The following is a 16,654-nucleotide window of genomic DNA, read 5'->3' as shown; positions in this document are numbered from 1 at the left end:
TTCTCCAAAATAGCTCCAGAAACTGGAGCTTTGAGCGTCACACCATGCGTATGCCTGAATGTGAGGTAGTGCGCCTTTGTGTGAATGGGGTTGACTTGGCTGCCACGGTAACCTGCATCCCCGTAACCATAGTGATGAGAGCTGGGGAAAGATGCAGAATGAAAGCAGGTGTGGTAACTGTTCGTCCAAGTGTGTCTGCATGGATCTTTTGTTCTGTAACAACTAACTAATTATAGTATTGACAGTTAGCACAGTAGACCTTTTGTCAGTGTTGTCTTACCTGTGTCTAACAGATATCCAGCAAAACCTATGAAATATGTCGAGGTGTCAATCGAGAGCTAATCCAATGGGAGCTGCAGAGAATCCCATTGGATTCTTTTATTTGGCACTTGAGTGACATTTGTCCATCAGAGGGCATTCTACAAGACTGTTTCCCATTTTTTTAAAAACTGAAAATCATTTATTTTCACCCAAGCTGACTTTTGAGCATACTGGTGATATGAGATTGTAAATCCTTTATTTGAATATGAAGGAATAAAATTATAGTGGAGACCCAGAAAATATTTTGTGTGATTTAAATGTTTAAAAAAATTAAAAGGGACTACACCTTAAAACAAACTGCAAATCTGCCGCAAATCTTCAAAGGGGTCATACCTTAAAAAAATAGAGAAATAGAGGTAAGAGGTTTTAGTTTTTAGTCAACATTTAAGTGCTTCATAAGATAAGATAAGACTTTATTGTTGTCACAGTGGAGAAATTCACATATAACGTCAGCTTTCATATAAGTAAAGGAAGAATTCTGGTCAATTTCAATAGGTTAATTTAATAAACTTTTTTTTTTATAAAAAAGAGACTCAAAATAAGCCAACATGCTGAAAGTGCAGTGTTCATACTGGCGCCAAGTCGCTGATTTATCAATAGACACAGCCAGACAAATACAGAATACCTTTCTGCAGCTTTGCCGATTTGTCTTTAACCCCTTAACGCCCGAATTTATATAGCTGTATATAAAAAAATGTTTTGTGTGTGTTTTTGCCTTTAAGTAGATGGTAAATAATGTTGAGATTATTAATTTCACTTTTGCACAAAAACTAAATAGTAATATTGGGTATTCTGGTAATGACTTTATGTTATAATAATAATGATGGTATGTTGCAAATTTGCGAGGCATACAGGTCAGTTTGGTAAGTTGCATATTTGAGTCAGAGATTGTAGCATATATGCGACGATGGGCGTTAAGGGGTTAAGCGCTTTGAAAATCAATTTAATGCAAATCTGGAGAGATACTCATGAAAACATCACAGCTGACTGACCTACATGTCAGCATGGCGTGTTACAAGAGCAGAGTCTGTACTGTGCATTACAACACAAACACACACAGAAAAAGGTTATGAATTATGGAAGATGTGTGCAAACAGGAGAAGTAAGGAAGGGAGAGAGGAGAGAAAAGAAAGAAGGAAACTGTCAGGAAACTTATGCTGGATCCTACAAAAAAGATAGAAAATGGACTGCATTAATATAGCACTTTTTCATCTGAATCAGGAGCTCAACGCAATGATGCTTTACATTCACACACCAATGTCAGGGTGAGTGAGAGAGAAAGAAAGAAAGAAGTGCACAAACACATGAAGAATGTGAAACAAAGAGAAGGAAGGAAAGAAGGAAGGAAGGAAGTGCACAAACACATGAAGAATGTGAAACAAAGAGAAGGAAGGAAAGAAGGAAGGAAGGAAGTGCACAAACACATGAAGAATGTGAAACAAAGAGAAGGAAGGAAAGAAGGAAGGAAGGAAGTGCACAAACACATGAAGAATGTGAAACAAAGAGAAGGAAGGAAAGAAGGCAGGAAGTGCACAAACACATGAAGAATGTGAAACAAAGAGAAGGAAGGAAAGAAGGAAGGAAGGAAGTGCACAAACACATGAAGAATGTGAAACAAAGAGAAGGAAGGAAAGAAGGAAGGAAGTGCACAAACACATGAAGAATGTGAAACAAAGAGAAGGAAGGAAGGAAGGAAGTGCACAAACACATGAAGAATGTGAAACAAAGAGAAGGAAGGAAGGAAGGAAGTGCACAAACACATGAAGAATGTGAAACAAAGATAAGGAGGAAAGAAGGAAGGAAGTGCACAAACACATGAAGAATGTGAAACAAAGAGAAGGAAGGAAGGAAGGAAGGAAGGAAGGAAGGAAGGAAGGAAGGAAGGAAGGAAGGAAGGAAGGAAGGAAGGAAGGAAGGAAGGAAGGAAGGAAGGAAGGAAGGAACACAAGGAAGAATGCGAAACAAAAGGAAGAATGCGAACAAAAGGAAGGAAGGAAGGAAATGCAGCAACAAGGAAGAATGCGAAACAAAAGGAAGGAAGGAAGGAAGGAAGGAAGGAAGTGCACAAACACAAGGAAGAATGTGAAACAAAGAGAAAGAAGGAAGGAAGGAAGGAAGGAAGGAAGGAAGGACAGAAGGAAATGCAGAAACACAAGGAAGAATGAGAAACAAAGGGAAGGAAGGAAGGAAGGAAGGAGGAAGGAAGGAAGGAAGGAAGGAAGGAAGAGAAAGGGTAGGAAGGAAGGAAGGAAGGAAGGAAGAGAAAGGGTAGGAAGGAAGGAAGGAAGGGAAATGCAGAAACACAAGGAAGAATGAGAAACAAAGGGAAGGAAGGAAGGAAGTGCACAAACACATGAAGAATGTGAAACAAAGAGAAGGAAGGAAGGAAGGAAGGAAGTGCACAAACACATGAAGAATGTGAAACAAAGAGAAGGAAGGAAGGAAGGAAGTGCACAAACACATGAAGAATGTGAAACAAAGATAAGGAAGAAAGAAGGAAGGAAGTGCACAAACATGGAATGTGAAACAAAGAGAAGGAAGGAAAGGAAGGAAGGAAGGAAGGAAAAGGAAGAAGGAAGGAAAGGAAGGAAGGAAGGAAGGAAGAAGGAAATGCAGAACACAAGGAAGAATGCGAAACAAAAGGAGGAAGGAAGGAAATGCAGCAACAAGGAAGAATGCGAAACAAAAGGAAGGAAAAGGAAGGAAGGAAGTGCACAAACACAAGGAAGAATGTGAAACAAAGAGAAGGAAGGAAGGAAGGAAGGAAGGAAGGAAGGAAGGAAGGACAGAAGGAATGCAGAAACACAAGGAAGAATGCGAAACAAAAGGAAGGAAGGAAGGAAGGAAGGAAGGAAGGAAGGAAGGAAGGAAGGAAGGAAGGAAGGAAAGGAAGGAAGAAGGAAGGAAGGAAGGACAGAAGGAAATGCAGAAACACAAGGAAGAATGAGAAACAAAGGAAAGGAAGGAAGGAAGGAAGTGCACAAACACATGAAGAATGTGAAACAAAGAGAAGGAAGGAAGGAAGGAAGGAAGTGCACAAACACATGAAGAATGTGAAACAAAGAGAAGGAAGGAAGGAAGGAAGTGCACAAACACATGAAGAATGTGAAACAAGATAAGGAAGGAAAGAAGGAGGAAGTGCACAAACACATGAAGAATGTGAAACAAAGAGAAGGAAGGAAGGAGGAAGGAAGAAGGAAGAAGGAAGAAGGAAAAGGAAGGAAGGAAGGAGGAAGGAGGAAGGAAGAAATGCAGAACACAAGGAAGAATGCGAAACAAAAGGAAGGAAGGAAGGAAATGCAGCAACAAGGAAGAATGCGAAACAAAAGGAAGGAAGGAAGGAAGGAAGGAAGTGCACAAACACAAGGAAGAATGTGAAACAAAGAGAAGGAAGGAAGGAAGGAAGTGCACAAACACATGAAGAATGTGAAACAAAGAGAAGGAAGGAAGGAAGGAAGTGCACAAACACATGAAGAATGTGAAACAAAGAGAAGGAAGGAAGGAAGGAAGTGCACAAACACATGAAGAATGTGAAACAAAGAGAAGGAAGGAAGGAAGGAAGTGCACAAACACATGAAGAATGTGAAACAAAGAGAAGGAAGGAAGGAAGGAAGTGCACAAACACATGAAGAATGTGAAACAAAGATAAGGAAGGAAAGAAGGAAGGAAGTGCACAAACACATGAAGAATGTGAAACAAAGAGAAGGAAGGAAGGAAGGAAGGAAGGAAGGAAGGAAGGAAGGAAGGAAGGAAGGAAGGAAGGAAGGAAGGAAGGAAGGAAGGAAGGAAGGAAGGAAGGAAATGCAGAAACACAAGGAAGAATGCGAAACAAAAGGAAGGAAGGAAGGAAATGCAGCAACAAGGAAGAATGCGAAACAAAAGGAAGGAAGGAAGGAAGGAAGGAAGTGCACAAACACAAGGAAGAATGTGAAACAAAGAGAAGGAAGGAAGGAAGGAAGGAAGGAAGGACAGAAGGAAATGCAGAAACACAAGGAAGAATGAGAAACAAAGGGAAGGAAGGAAGGAAGGAAGGAAGGAAGGAAGGAAGGAAGGAAGGAAGGAAGGAAGGAAGGAAGGAAGGAAGGAAGGAAGGAAGGAAGGAAGGAAGGAAGGAAGGAAGGAAATGCAGAAACACAAGGAAGAATGAGAAACAAAGGGAAGGAAGGAAGGAAGGAAGTGCACAAACACATGAAGAATGTAAAACAAAGAGAAGGAAGGAAGGAAGGAAGGAAGTGCACAAACACATGAAGAATGTGAAACAAAGAGAAGGAAGGAAGGAAGGAAGTGCACAAACACATGAAGAATGTGAAACAAAGATAAGGAAGGAAAGAAGGAAGGAAGTGCACAAACACATGAAGAATGTGAAACAAAGAGAAGGAAGGAAGGAAGGAAGGAAGGAAGGAAGGAAGGAAGGAAGGAAGGAAGGAAGGAAGGAAGGAAGGAAGGAAGGAAGGAAGGAAGGAAAGAAATGCAGAAACACAAGGAAGAATGCGAAACAAAAGGAAGGAAGGAAGGAAATGCAGCAACAAGGAAGAATGCGAAACAAAAGGAAGGAAGGAAGGAAGGAAGGAAGTGCACAAACACAAGGAAGAATGTGAAACAAAGAGAAGGAAGGAAGGAAGGAAGGAAGGAAGGAAGGACAGAAGGAAATGCAGAAACACAAGGAAGAATGAGAAACAAAGGGAAGGAAGGAAGGAAGGAAGGAAGGAAGGAAGGAAGGAAGGAAGGAAGGAAGGAAGGAAGGAAGGAAGGAAGGAAGGAAGGAAGGAAGGAAGGAAGGAAGGAAGGAAGGAAGGAAGGATGGAAGGAAATGCAGAAACACAAGGAAGAATGAGAAACAAAGGGAAGGAAGGAAGGAAGGAAGGAAGGAAGGAAGGAAGGAAGGAAGGAAGGAAGGAAGGAAGGAAGGAAGGAAGGAAGGAAGGAAGGAAGGAAGGAAGGAAGGAAGGAAATGCAGAAACAAGGAAGAATGAGAAACAAAGGGAAGGAAGGAAGGAAGGAAGACTTGCCTGTCAATCATTCTGGGCTCCTCCCTCTCCTCACATTTCAAATGATGAGAAATCTAATAAAGGAGACTCTTCTGCTCCTCTGTCCTTCCTCCAGCTCATCCCGTCTCCTTTCCTTTTTGTTGCCCTCACTTCTTCTTCACCTCCTCTATTCTCTTTTTTCTTCCTCTCTCATGTCCTTCTGTCCTGCATCGATTTGCCTTCCGAATCTTTTTCTTTGTTCTTTTCTCACAATTAGCGTTTCCCTTTAATTATTCAGCGGCTGCCTGCTGTGTCCAGCCGCTTACAATAAGTGCAACACAACACTTGAACTCCGTCTCGTTTTAATAAGACCCGTCGTTCCAAAAGGCCTCGTAAACACTCAACAATGCCCGGCTTTGTTTTCTCACGCTCTCCATCCGTCTTCTCCCCCTTTTCCATTCTGCCTTCATGTTTTCATTCGCCCTCTCACTGAACGTAAATACGGCTGCCGACGTGACATCTCGCGCCTTCTCAAGCTGGAGGCGGACAGCGTGCACGGTGACGCACTGGATTATGTTCCATGCAGAAAACGCTGGTGTGACGTTATGTTTTGGCACTTCGGAGTGAGCGTGCATGCAAATCAGGTGTTCTAATGAGGTCAAGACCGAGCGTGCATGCAGACAGGATGTTCTAATAAGGTCAGGGTGAAGGTCACGTGGATTTAAGGTGACGCGGGCCAGTCGCCGAGCATCGATTGAGACTTAACATAAATATGGCGTGATGTATGTTCTGTTCTGCCCTCGGGGGACCTTTCGAGCCTCGGCAGCTCCTTCTCTTCTGCATGCTGAACAAATAACGGTGGTCGCTCACCAAACTATCTGCCTTTCTTTCTGCTCGCCCCACCAGAGCTGGGACGCGTTCGCCAAATCACTTCCAGGATGTAAATACAGGAAATGTCAAGCATGCCAACGTCTGCAGTGTTTCTGCCTCCTGCATGTTCTGACTTTATGTGGGAACAGAAAAGCCAAAAAGCGGCCATTTGTATGCCATTATGCTGCTGAGGGATTACACACACACACACACACACACACATATGGAGTCACTTATGCCAACCATATCGACACACAAACACAGGAATGCAGCGCTTACAGATGCACAACTCCCACTTTTTGTTCTACTCAAGTCAACCAGGCTGCACTGCATCTGATGACAGTGACTTTTTAAGAGGTTGCTTTGGTGCTAAAAATGAAGTTGGTGAAAATAATGAATTGCATATATAATATTATATAAAAAGGTCGTGTGCATTTGTGTAAAATTCTCTCCATTTAAAAATGTAGTCAGAAGCTTCATTTATTTTATCAAACATTTGTGCAACACTGGAAAATGGCAGTAGAGCAATTTTAACATTTTGTTTCCATTTGGATCGGTTATTTGCAGAGGATTACGGACATTTTTCACAACTGAAGGAATCTCAGACAACAAATCTTTTAAGCGGATGAAATGATCTGACATTGATCTGTGACAGATTCATTCATTAAAATGAATGACAAGCGGGATGAAGTGCTCTGAAGGGTAGGAAGTCCCAATGAATGACAAAAGGAGTTAACACTGGAGCAGGTTCTTCAAGGAGCAGGAAGTTGCAATTAATGATGAACAGTATGATTTACTCCAAGGAGCAGGACATTGCAATGACTGATGAACAGTATAAACTGCTCCAAAGAGCAGGAAATCACCATGAATGACAAACAGTATGGTGTGTACTAAGGAGCAGGAAGTTGCAATGAATGAATGACAAACAGTATGATGTGCTCCAAGGAGCAGGAAGTTGCAATGACTGATGAACAGTATAAACTGCTCCAAAGAGCAGGAAATTACCATGAATGACAAACAGTATGATGTGTACTAAGGAGCAGGAAGTTGCAATGAATGATGAACAGCTTAAACTGCTCCAAAGAGCAGGAAGTTGCAATGAATGACAAACAGAATGATGTGCTCCAATGAGCAGGAAGTTGCAATGACTGATGAACAGTATAAACTGCTCCAAAGAGCAGGAAATTGCCATGAATGACAAACAATATGGTGTGTACTAAGGAGCAGGAAGTTGCAATGAATGAATGACAAACAGTATGATGTGCTCCAAGGAGCAGGAAGATGCAATGACTGATGAACAGTATAAATTGCTCCAAAGAGCAGGAAATTACAATGCATGATGAACAGTATGATGTGCCCCAAGGAGCGGGGAAATTGCAATGAATGACGAATAGTATGAACTGCTCTCAAAGAACAGGAAGTTGCAGTGAATGATGGTGAGTATGAGTTGCTCCAAGGAGTAGGAAATTACTTTGACTAATGAATGATACAAACTGCTTCAAGGAAAGGATGTTGCAATGAATGAGGAAAATGATTAACTATTTTGAAGAGCAGGAAGTTGCAGTGAGCAATGGATGCTATGAACCAGTCCAAGGAGCAGGAACAAATAAATCATGAATATTAAGACACAGAGCAGGAAGTTACAACAAATGAAGAATAATGAACTATGAACCAAAATGAATATTCTTTTGGGAAGTGGCAAGTGTATATAAATCACACAGGAAACTGAAGGATGTGACTAGACTGAAAAGAACAGAGTTTCTGTGGAGAATAACATGCATTTTTCTCATTTAGGAAAGTGGGCGTGTCTTAGTGGATATATAGCCACAGTGATTCGGAGCTGGACATGCCTCTTAATGCTGTAACTTGGATTGGAGGCTTTTCATAACAACAGCAACAATAATAAATAAAAAAATAACAAAATAAAAATTATATATATATATATATATATATATATATATATATATATGGACTCTGCATCCATCTTTTACTGCGTCCTGGGTTATGCACTCTAATCTGAAACTCCAGTGATTTATTAGTGCATGCAGAGTTTTAATTAGTTAATTAATTAATTAACTAATTATTTAATTCATTCTTATTCTTCTTATTAGGCATTTTAACAGGACTAACTGTTCTTTTTTCCTGCTTGTTCTTTATCTTTTGCATTCCACACATGCACCCAAAGTGCCCCACTTCTCCAAAAATCCAAAAACACAGTCTACACGCACACAAACACAATATTACTTCCTTCCTAATGACTCTCTCTTTTTTCTCTCTCTCTGTCTCTCTCTCTCTCTCTCACACACACACACACACACACACACACACACACACACACACACACACACACACACACACACACACACACACACACACACACACACGTGCTCGCGCGCACATGCACGCACAAACCCATCCTTGCGTACAAGCGCAGAGCGCTTTGGAACGACTGGATGACAGCGGACTATTTCTTTCCTGCTCTTAATGAAGGATTTTACTTTTTTTAACGTAACTAAATATTGCTTTGAATACAACGCATCAAAGCAGAGGTTTTCCCAAGAAGACTTTTGCGTTGTTTTTCCCTCCTCCACCTTTTCTTTTGTGACGTGAAATCCTTCTTTTGGATGCCGGGAGACACAAAGGCGGCAGATGGTTTTACGCAGCTCGTTTTTGTAGGTTTTTTGTTCATCCCACTAATAAAACGGGAAATATCTCACTGTTGGAATGACAACCGACGTCTTTGCCACCTTTTGGAATCGAAAAATGTTCCAGGATTTCCATTTCGGGAGCGCGTGTCGATGGAGTCCTGGGCGCCCAAATGCGTAAAAGCCGTTTCCTGCTGAATAAAGTTGTTGAACACACAATGGCACTTTGAAACTGTTTGATCCACGCTCACAGGCTGAGGTGATGACGTCTCTACCAAAGGGCACTGGTTGTTAAACTGGTTTCTGCCCGCTTCATTTTCTGCGGCATGCCATTTCCCCTGAAAGTGGTCCACAACGCCTAATCGTCCTCTGTGCCTCATGGCTCACAGAGAGTGAAAAGTCGAGTTTTTGTCAAAGGTAAGGAGCTCTCACCTCAAAGTCAAACAAGTCACCTCTGCAGCTCTTTGTCAAACTTTTTCTATTCCATCCTTTGTGACGTATTGATCATCAAAGTAGCTCTGCCACTCTTCACCAGGTTAAAATTTTATCAACGTCCTCAACTACAGTGGCACTCATTAGATGCCATACATACAACCAAATCCCCTGGAACTGCAATATTTCTAAAAGCATGCGAGAGAGGGGAAAATATGGTACACATGCACACATATTCAGTTGGGTCCATAAGTATTTGGACATAACACAATTTGTGAAGTTTTACTTTTGGACGCCACCACAATGGAGTTAAAATTAACCAAGCAACATGTGACTGAAATGTGATTACAGCCATTTTTATACAGATGTGGCTGCAGGTACGAGGCATGCCCAGCAGCCCTGGTGCGGCAATGCTATGAGCAGCTACAACAAACCGAAGAGGACAAACAATGTATAGCAGTATTACTACTATGACTATTACTCACCCAATACTGGTGTACAATGATTAATATGTCTTGGACAATATTGCTAATGCAGACAGTATGGTACTGTATAATAAATATGCCTGGAGTCAGCAGTTCTCAAAAAAAAAAAAAGAAAGAATGATCATGCAAGCAAAAGTCTAGTGAAGGAAGCCACCAAGACACCCACGGCAACTCTGAAGGACTTCTGTGCCTCCCCAGTTATAGGCCTACAGTTTGACTGTCGTATTTATGCATTTTTGCGAGTATTTATGCAAATAGTATAGGTAAGTGATTTCTTTTGGCTTCCCTCATTTTTGTTTAGGGTTGCCACAGAAGACCTAATCAGAATCCATATGTTGATCTGGGAAAAATGCAATTAAAGATGAATATGGAGAATGGGACACCAGTGGTCTGGAACTGGGAACCTTCTGTTAAGAAGGCAAGCACATTATCCACTTGCGGTACTGTGCTACTCTTAGAATAGCGCACATATGTGTGAGGAAAGATGTATACATGTGAGAGGATTGCACAATGCCTTCATGCAAATCTCAAGCTGTGATCTGTTTTAAGGACAAACTCCATCTGTGTTTAATTTGAGACTCATGTAAAAATTCGAGTTTCTGCTAATCCTTCACAGCAATAATACTATAACTAGATAATCCCTTTTTTGTCTGTAGGCCAGTGGTTTCTGCATGTTTGAGGTGATATTGTGGTTTTATCTCATTGCGAACATAATTTTCACTGATAAATGATTAAAAAGCCGAACTGAGTCCAAGCTTTTCATTTACAGGAAATAAAAATAACGCTGGACTTAAGTTATTCCTTGGGGAGATGATGTGGGTTTATCACACAAATTACTGCTTTATGTGGGGGTCGCAGTGTGGGCGCCACTTCTGTTAGGATAAGTGTGGGAGACTGATAATTGGGACGGTGGGGAAGATGGAGTGAGTCATTTTTCTGGAGTCAAACAGCATGGTTTACTGCAGTATACACACACACACACCTGTCATGAATATCCAATGATTCCGTTCTAAAGGCCAGAGTTTCATTAGAGGCAGTGGCACTGATCCGCTTTGAAAGACATGAGACACGAGGCAAGAACTTCAACACGCGGATCAGCACAATCTTGAGAAAACAACCAGAGATGATGGTGCAGGGTTTGACATTTGAGCACATGCATGAGGAAATGTGCCGCAGGAGGATCAGCAGGCAAACGTAAAGTGGTATATTCTTCAGACAGATGACTCACCCTTGAGTCTGGAGGAGGAAGCCAACACATCAACACAAACCAATCAAATCTGTTCACCTCGTGCTCTCTTTCTCTTCTGCAAATCCGCTGCAAAACCTTTATTTTTCCTGTTATTGTTATGGAAGCATGCCCTGGTGCTGCATGTTACCACTACATGGACCACAATATGGTATCACCTTGAGTCGTGATTGACAACCATCCATGTAGATCGTTGGTCCATCACCATCTCCCAAAATGATCTGCTATGGCCAAGTCTTCCATGGGTATCCTCTTGGCCTGTTTCCAGCTCATGGGATCCTCAGTACTGAGGTGCCTGCTTCCTGAGTAAGAGTCAGGAAAAAACCCATATGGCCATGAGTCTCTTGAGGTAAGTGTTGAGTTGACAGAAAGTCATTCCAGTGGCACCCAAGTTACACCGCAGAATCACCTTGGGTCCTAGATGGCAACTCCCCCAAGGTAAACGACTGGTCTGTACCCACCTCTTGAAAATAACCATCTATCGTCCAGCAGCTAGGTGAAAGTAGGCATGCCCTTGGCCTTCTCCGACCACTGGAGGCCTCAGCACTGAGGCACCTGTGTGTTGGATCATGCCCCAAGAAACACACTGCATGATCAGTATGCTGGATCTGATGTTCCCTCACAATGCAAGACAGACAGCTAATCTGAGACTCCCTAAGCAATGGTTTGACACAAAATCATTCCGGCAGTATCTGAGGATCCGCTGAAGAAGACATCTAGTCATTTTCTTAGGTCACAGGTTAATAATTTCCAATACAGTAGGCCCAAGTGTGACAGGTCCTTAAACAGTGTTGTTGGTATCAGGTTGTAAAGAGAGGTTGTGCTCTTGGCAGAAGTTACAACTTTCACCAGCACACCCAGTGAAATAATATAAAATTCAGTACATCTAAGTGAGGTATCAGTGATGGCACCCACACCAGCAGTGGTGAGACTAAGTCATGCTGGGTTATATTTAACTTAATGTCATCTATTGTCTTTTTGAAGTAATCTAAGAAATCTTGGGCTGTAAATGGAGAATGACTTACAGGTGGTCGTCCTTGAATAAGTATTGCCACAGTGTCAAACAAGAACTTTGGATTATGCTTGTTTTTGTTCATCAAATCAGGGTAGTAGGCCCATTTTGTAGCCAATAGTGCGTGTTTATAGTCCAGAATACCATTGTGTGACACAAAGTGGAATACTTCTAATTTTGAACTACTCCATTTTCGCTGTAGACCTCTAGACTTATGCTTGAGGTCACGTAAGTGATCACTGAATCAAGGCAAGTGTGTTTTTTGGGTGGGGAGGGGGAGGCATGGATTTAATGTAGGTGGAGCAATCATGTCCAATGTGCTCGTGAGCACTGAGCTTGAGCTGTCCACGAGATTATCCAAGAGACTACTGAATGATCATATTCCGAAAGTGACGCTAAGATATCAGGCAGTCTAGCTCCAAGCTCATTTTTAGTAGAGGAGTTAATGCGTCGCCATGATGATAAATAAGAGTCTCGTCCCATTGGACAAGGCAAAAAGACTGTAAACTTAATAAGTGAGTGATCTGAAATCACTGACCCAAGACATCAAGATGTCCCAATGTCAGTGATTTTTATTCTTCTGACCATGGCTATATGTAGTATCCTGGGCAGAGCAGAGACAAGTGTTCAAATAAATTATATTTTCAACCCCCAAGAGCCAGTAAGCTAAAACCCTATTAAAGAATTAAAACAACACCTCCACCTTGCATTGTATCATGAGGGACATGAGTAAATGTATATGGTGGTGGGCAAGCTTCATTTAAGGGGAGGACAATGGTAGGTTTCAGCAGGTTTCACATAAACCAATCATATCTAAGCGATGTTCCATAATTAGATCATTTATCAACAGTGATTTTTGAGGACAGTGACCTTATGTTAATGAGACCCAAACTAAGGACCTCAATAGGGTTGACATTTTGACTGTTGGGATTTGGGAGGGTGAGGGGTGGTTCCAGAGTAATATATATAAGATGCCTAAAATTAGGTTTGGGTTTATGAAGTTCTATACGGGTTGAAGGTAGCAGACACGGAACATTTGACGCTGCAGAAACAGCCAGTGGGGTACCCTCGATTTTACTGTTACCCAGTGTAATAATGGGAACTAAATTTGCAAAACAAGTCTCACAAAAATACAGTAAGACAGGAAACACTAGGACCCTAAAGACTTGAACCTTCATTCTCCTGCAAAGATAACGGCATTCTAAAATACCCCTGTCCAACAACCTCATGACTCCATAAGGTCGTCCCAGGAGTCTCCTGATCTTAAAGCCTGAGGACCAAGAGACATGAATGTCACTGCCAAGATAACAGTATAATGTCTTGATTCCATCTATCTATCCTTGAACTCATGTTCCTGAAAAAATTCCATACATTTATGGGAACAATTCATTCTCAGTTATCCATACCAGGTCATAACATTAAAACAGCACATGATCCATTGATTATCTCCTCTTATCCTACTCTTGGACACTTCTTTTTTCAAGATCTCTTATTATATCAGTGTGTCTTTGCCCATATGTGCTTACGTAAAGAATCTGTCTCTGCAGCTTGTTAGTTCACTGACGCGAACGCTAAGACGTTTGAAACAAACTGTTCTTATTCGCATAGGTCTGCCTCTGGAGTTTGTCAGGAGACCTCCTACACTGTCTCACTTGTCTCGCTTGATCAACTCCACCTGCCCGTTTTTTCCATTCGCCGTCTTCTCTCCCATACACGGAGGCCGACTGTGGAGTTGTAGCACTTCATCACAGACTGCATAAACACGATGTAATTAATGCCCAAACACAATGCCAAGCTCTCGCTACCCTGTCCAATCCTTCACGGTCTGTCCAACACGTTCATCCCAATTACACCACCTTCTCTAATTCTCCAGATTCAATCCTCCTTTCCTCCCAAATCACATCTCCCTGAAATGCTCGGTAAGGAATTATTCAAAATCGTATGCGGTGATGCAAAAGGTTCTTCATTTTTGACAGTCTAGCACCTGAATGTGAGCCAAAATATGAACGACACTGTTAAATTTTGCTGGATCTCAAGCGGACGAGGTGGTAATGATGTACTTGTCATTGCTGAGAACACATCTGGTAGTTGCTATAGAAACATGTCACCAAGCAGCAGCAGATGCAGTTGCCATAGGGATAATACATCACGCGACATCACCTATAGATTAGGTAAGTTTGGTTAACGTGATTCAAAAGGAATTTCCTTAATGCAGGCATTGCAAAAGAGGTAGGACGGGGGTGGGGTCGCCATTCTAGAAACACGAAGAGAATATTTTTAACTTAATTTTTAAATGTCTTAATTAATGGCTTGACTTTAACACTCATAGACTGACTGCTCATTTAAGAAATTAACTGAAAAATGTAGATAATGATTAACTGCATTTTACTTCCAAAGGGGGGAGGGTGACTTCACTCAAAATACATTTTTCGTCAATTTAGTTAGCAAATGCATTCAAATATACAGAGTTTAACAGCGTAATATGTTGGCAGCAAGAAGCGAATTGGCATTGACCTGGTGTGATGGTTGTAAAAATGTCCCCAGATTTTGATTTTTCAATAAACTTGGTACAAATATGTAGGTGGGTTCCTAAAAATGCCAAGGCCAGGCCAAATTTCTAAAAGTCAATCATTGGACTCAAGGTGTTGTGAAGGTGTCGTAGCACGGACCCACAACAGGGGGCGCAAATGAACGGACAATGAGTAAGCCAAAAAGTAACAATTTAATGTTGTGATAATACACAACTAAAGTCACAGAATTTGCACAGTCAGTTAACACCAGGTGACGTGTGGGCAGGCTCGAAGATAGAAGACCCCAGACGAGAGAGAAGCCGCGTCCCACACGGCTTCCACCACCAACGGCCTGAAGAACACCGGAGCCGCCAAGTCCTGAGTCCCCAGGTGGCCTCTGTCTTCGGCTGTCGACCCTGGTACTGCTGGCAGAAAGCAGAGATAAGATGTATGAGTGTGAGTCCGCACACTCAGTAATCCACAGTCCATACACAGTTAGGAGGGAGCACCTCCACCTCCAATCACACACACTCGTGCAGCTCCTGGTCAACCACTTATCTGGGTTGGGGTGTGAGGCGAAGCCGTCGCTGTCACACCAAACGCCAATCCTCCAGATAAGGCAACACTCCAGGAAAACGGCTGCAATAGAAGTTCAGGTTATTACACACAAAGTGTCTGTCAGCAGAGAAATTACCTTTCTAATGGTAGTCGATTTCTCGGCGGGGAGGTGGAGTTGCAGTCCGGCTTATGTACTGGTGTAGATGAGTGACAGCTGGTGTGATGAGTGACAGCTGTCACTTCCTCTGGGTCTGGCGCCCTCTCGTGCTTGGAGCCCGCACTCCAAGCAGGACGCCCTCTGGTGGTGGTGGGCCAGCAGTACCTCCTCTTCAGCGGCCCACATAACACAAGGTCAAAATTTTGATTTTAACTCTGAAAACTAAGACATGATTTCTAGAGCTGTCCAGGGGAGGTAAAAAAAAAAACAAACAAAAAAATTCAAAGTTCAATCACTAGCATCAAGGTCATGTCTGACTGTTTGTTGGTCTACTCCTTCAAGGTCCTTTGGCTGATTTCTGCCAAACTTGATATGTAGATGAAGGTCAACACCATAACTGCCCTTGAAGGGTTCACTTTGGCAAAGCTCAAAGTCATTGGGACCAAACTTAAGGATCTTGATTTTCAACCCGATTTAAACCAAATTTGGCCACACTTACAAGGGGCAATTGAGAAGTTTTGAGCTTGACCCAGAAAAAGTAGGGCGTAGTTCTGCACATTTGCATTGTGAGAAACCAACATTTCTCGAGAAAGTGTGAAATGATTACTCACTGGGTGTAATGTTGAGAAATGTTGGCTTCTCAGAATGCAAAAGAGGAGAACGACATTTAAAAATTTTCCATCTAATAAATGTAGCACCAACTCAAATATAGCACATCCATGGAAGATAATGTAACTTAATTTAGTTGGGACTACAGATATTTTTTAGATGGAAATCCGATCCAGTGAGTCAGTTTTTGAGTGTATCACTTAAACAGATGACTCATTGGATGAACTCAGTTCAATTATGTGCAGGATTTCCATCTAATAAATAAATGTAGCCTCAACTCAAATAAAGCACATCCATGCAAGATAATATAACTTAATTTAGTTGGGACTACAGGTATTTTTTAGATGGAAATCTGATCCAGTGAGTCAGTTTTTTGAGTGTATCACACAAACAAATGACTCATTGGATGAACTCAATTCAATTATGTGCAGGATTTCCATCTAATAAATATATGTAGCCTCAACTCAAATAAAGCACATCCATGCAAGATAATGTAACTTAATTTAGTTGGGACTACAGATATTTTTTAGATGGAAATCCGATCCAGTGAGTCAGTTTTTGAGTGTATCACTTAAACAGATGACTCATTGGATGAACTCAATTCAATTATGTGCAGGATTTCCATCTAATAAATATATGTAGCCTCAACTCAAATAAAGCACATCCATGCAAGATAATGTAACTTAATTTAGTTGGGACTACAGATATTTGTTAGATGGAAATCCGATCCAGTGAGTCAGTTTTTGAGTGTATCACTTAAACAGATGACTCATTGGATGAACTCAATTCAATTATGTGCAGGATTTCCATCTAATAAATAAATGTAGCCTCAACTCAAATAA

The sequence above is a fragment of the Thalassophryne amazonica genome, chromosome 21 (assembly GCF_902500255.1).
Source record: "Thalassophryne amazonica chromosome 21, fThaAma1.1, whole genome shotgun sequence".
Taxonomy (NCBI): domain Eukaryota; kingdom Metazoa; phylum Chordata; class Actinopteri; order Batrachoidiformes; family Batrachoididae; genus Thalassophryne; species Thalassophryne amazonica.
This window is presented reverse-complemented; position numbering follows the sequence as displayed.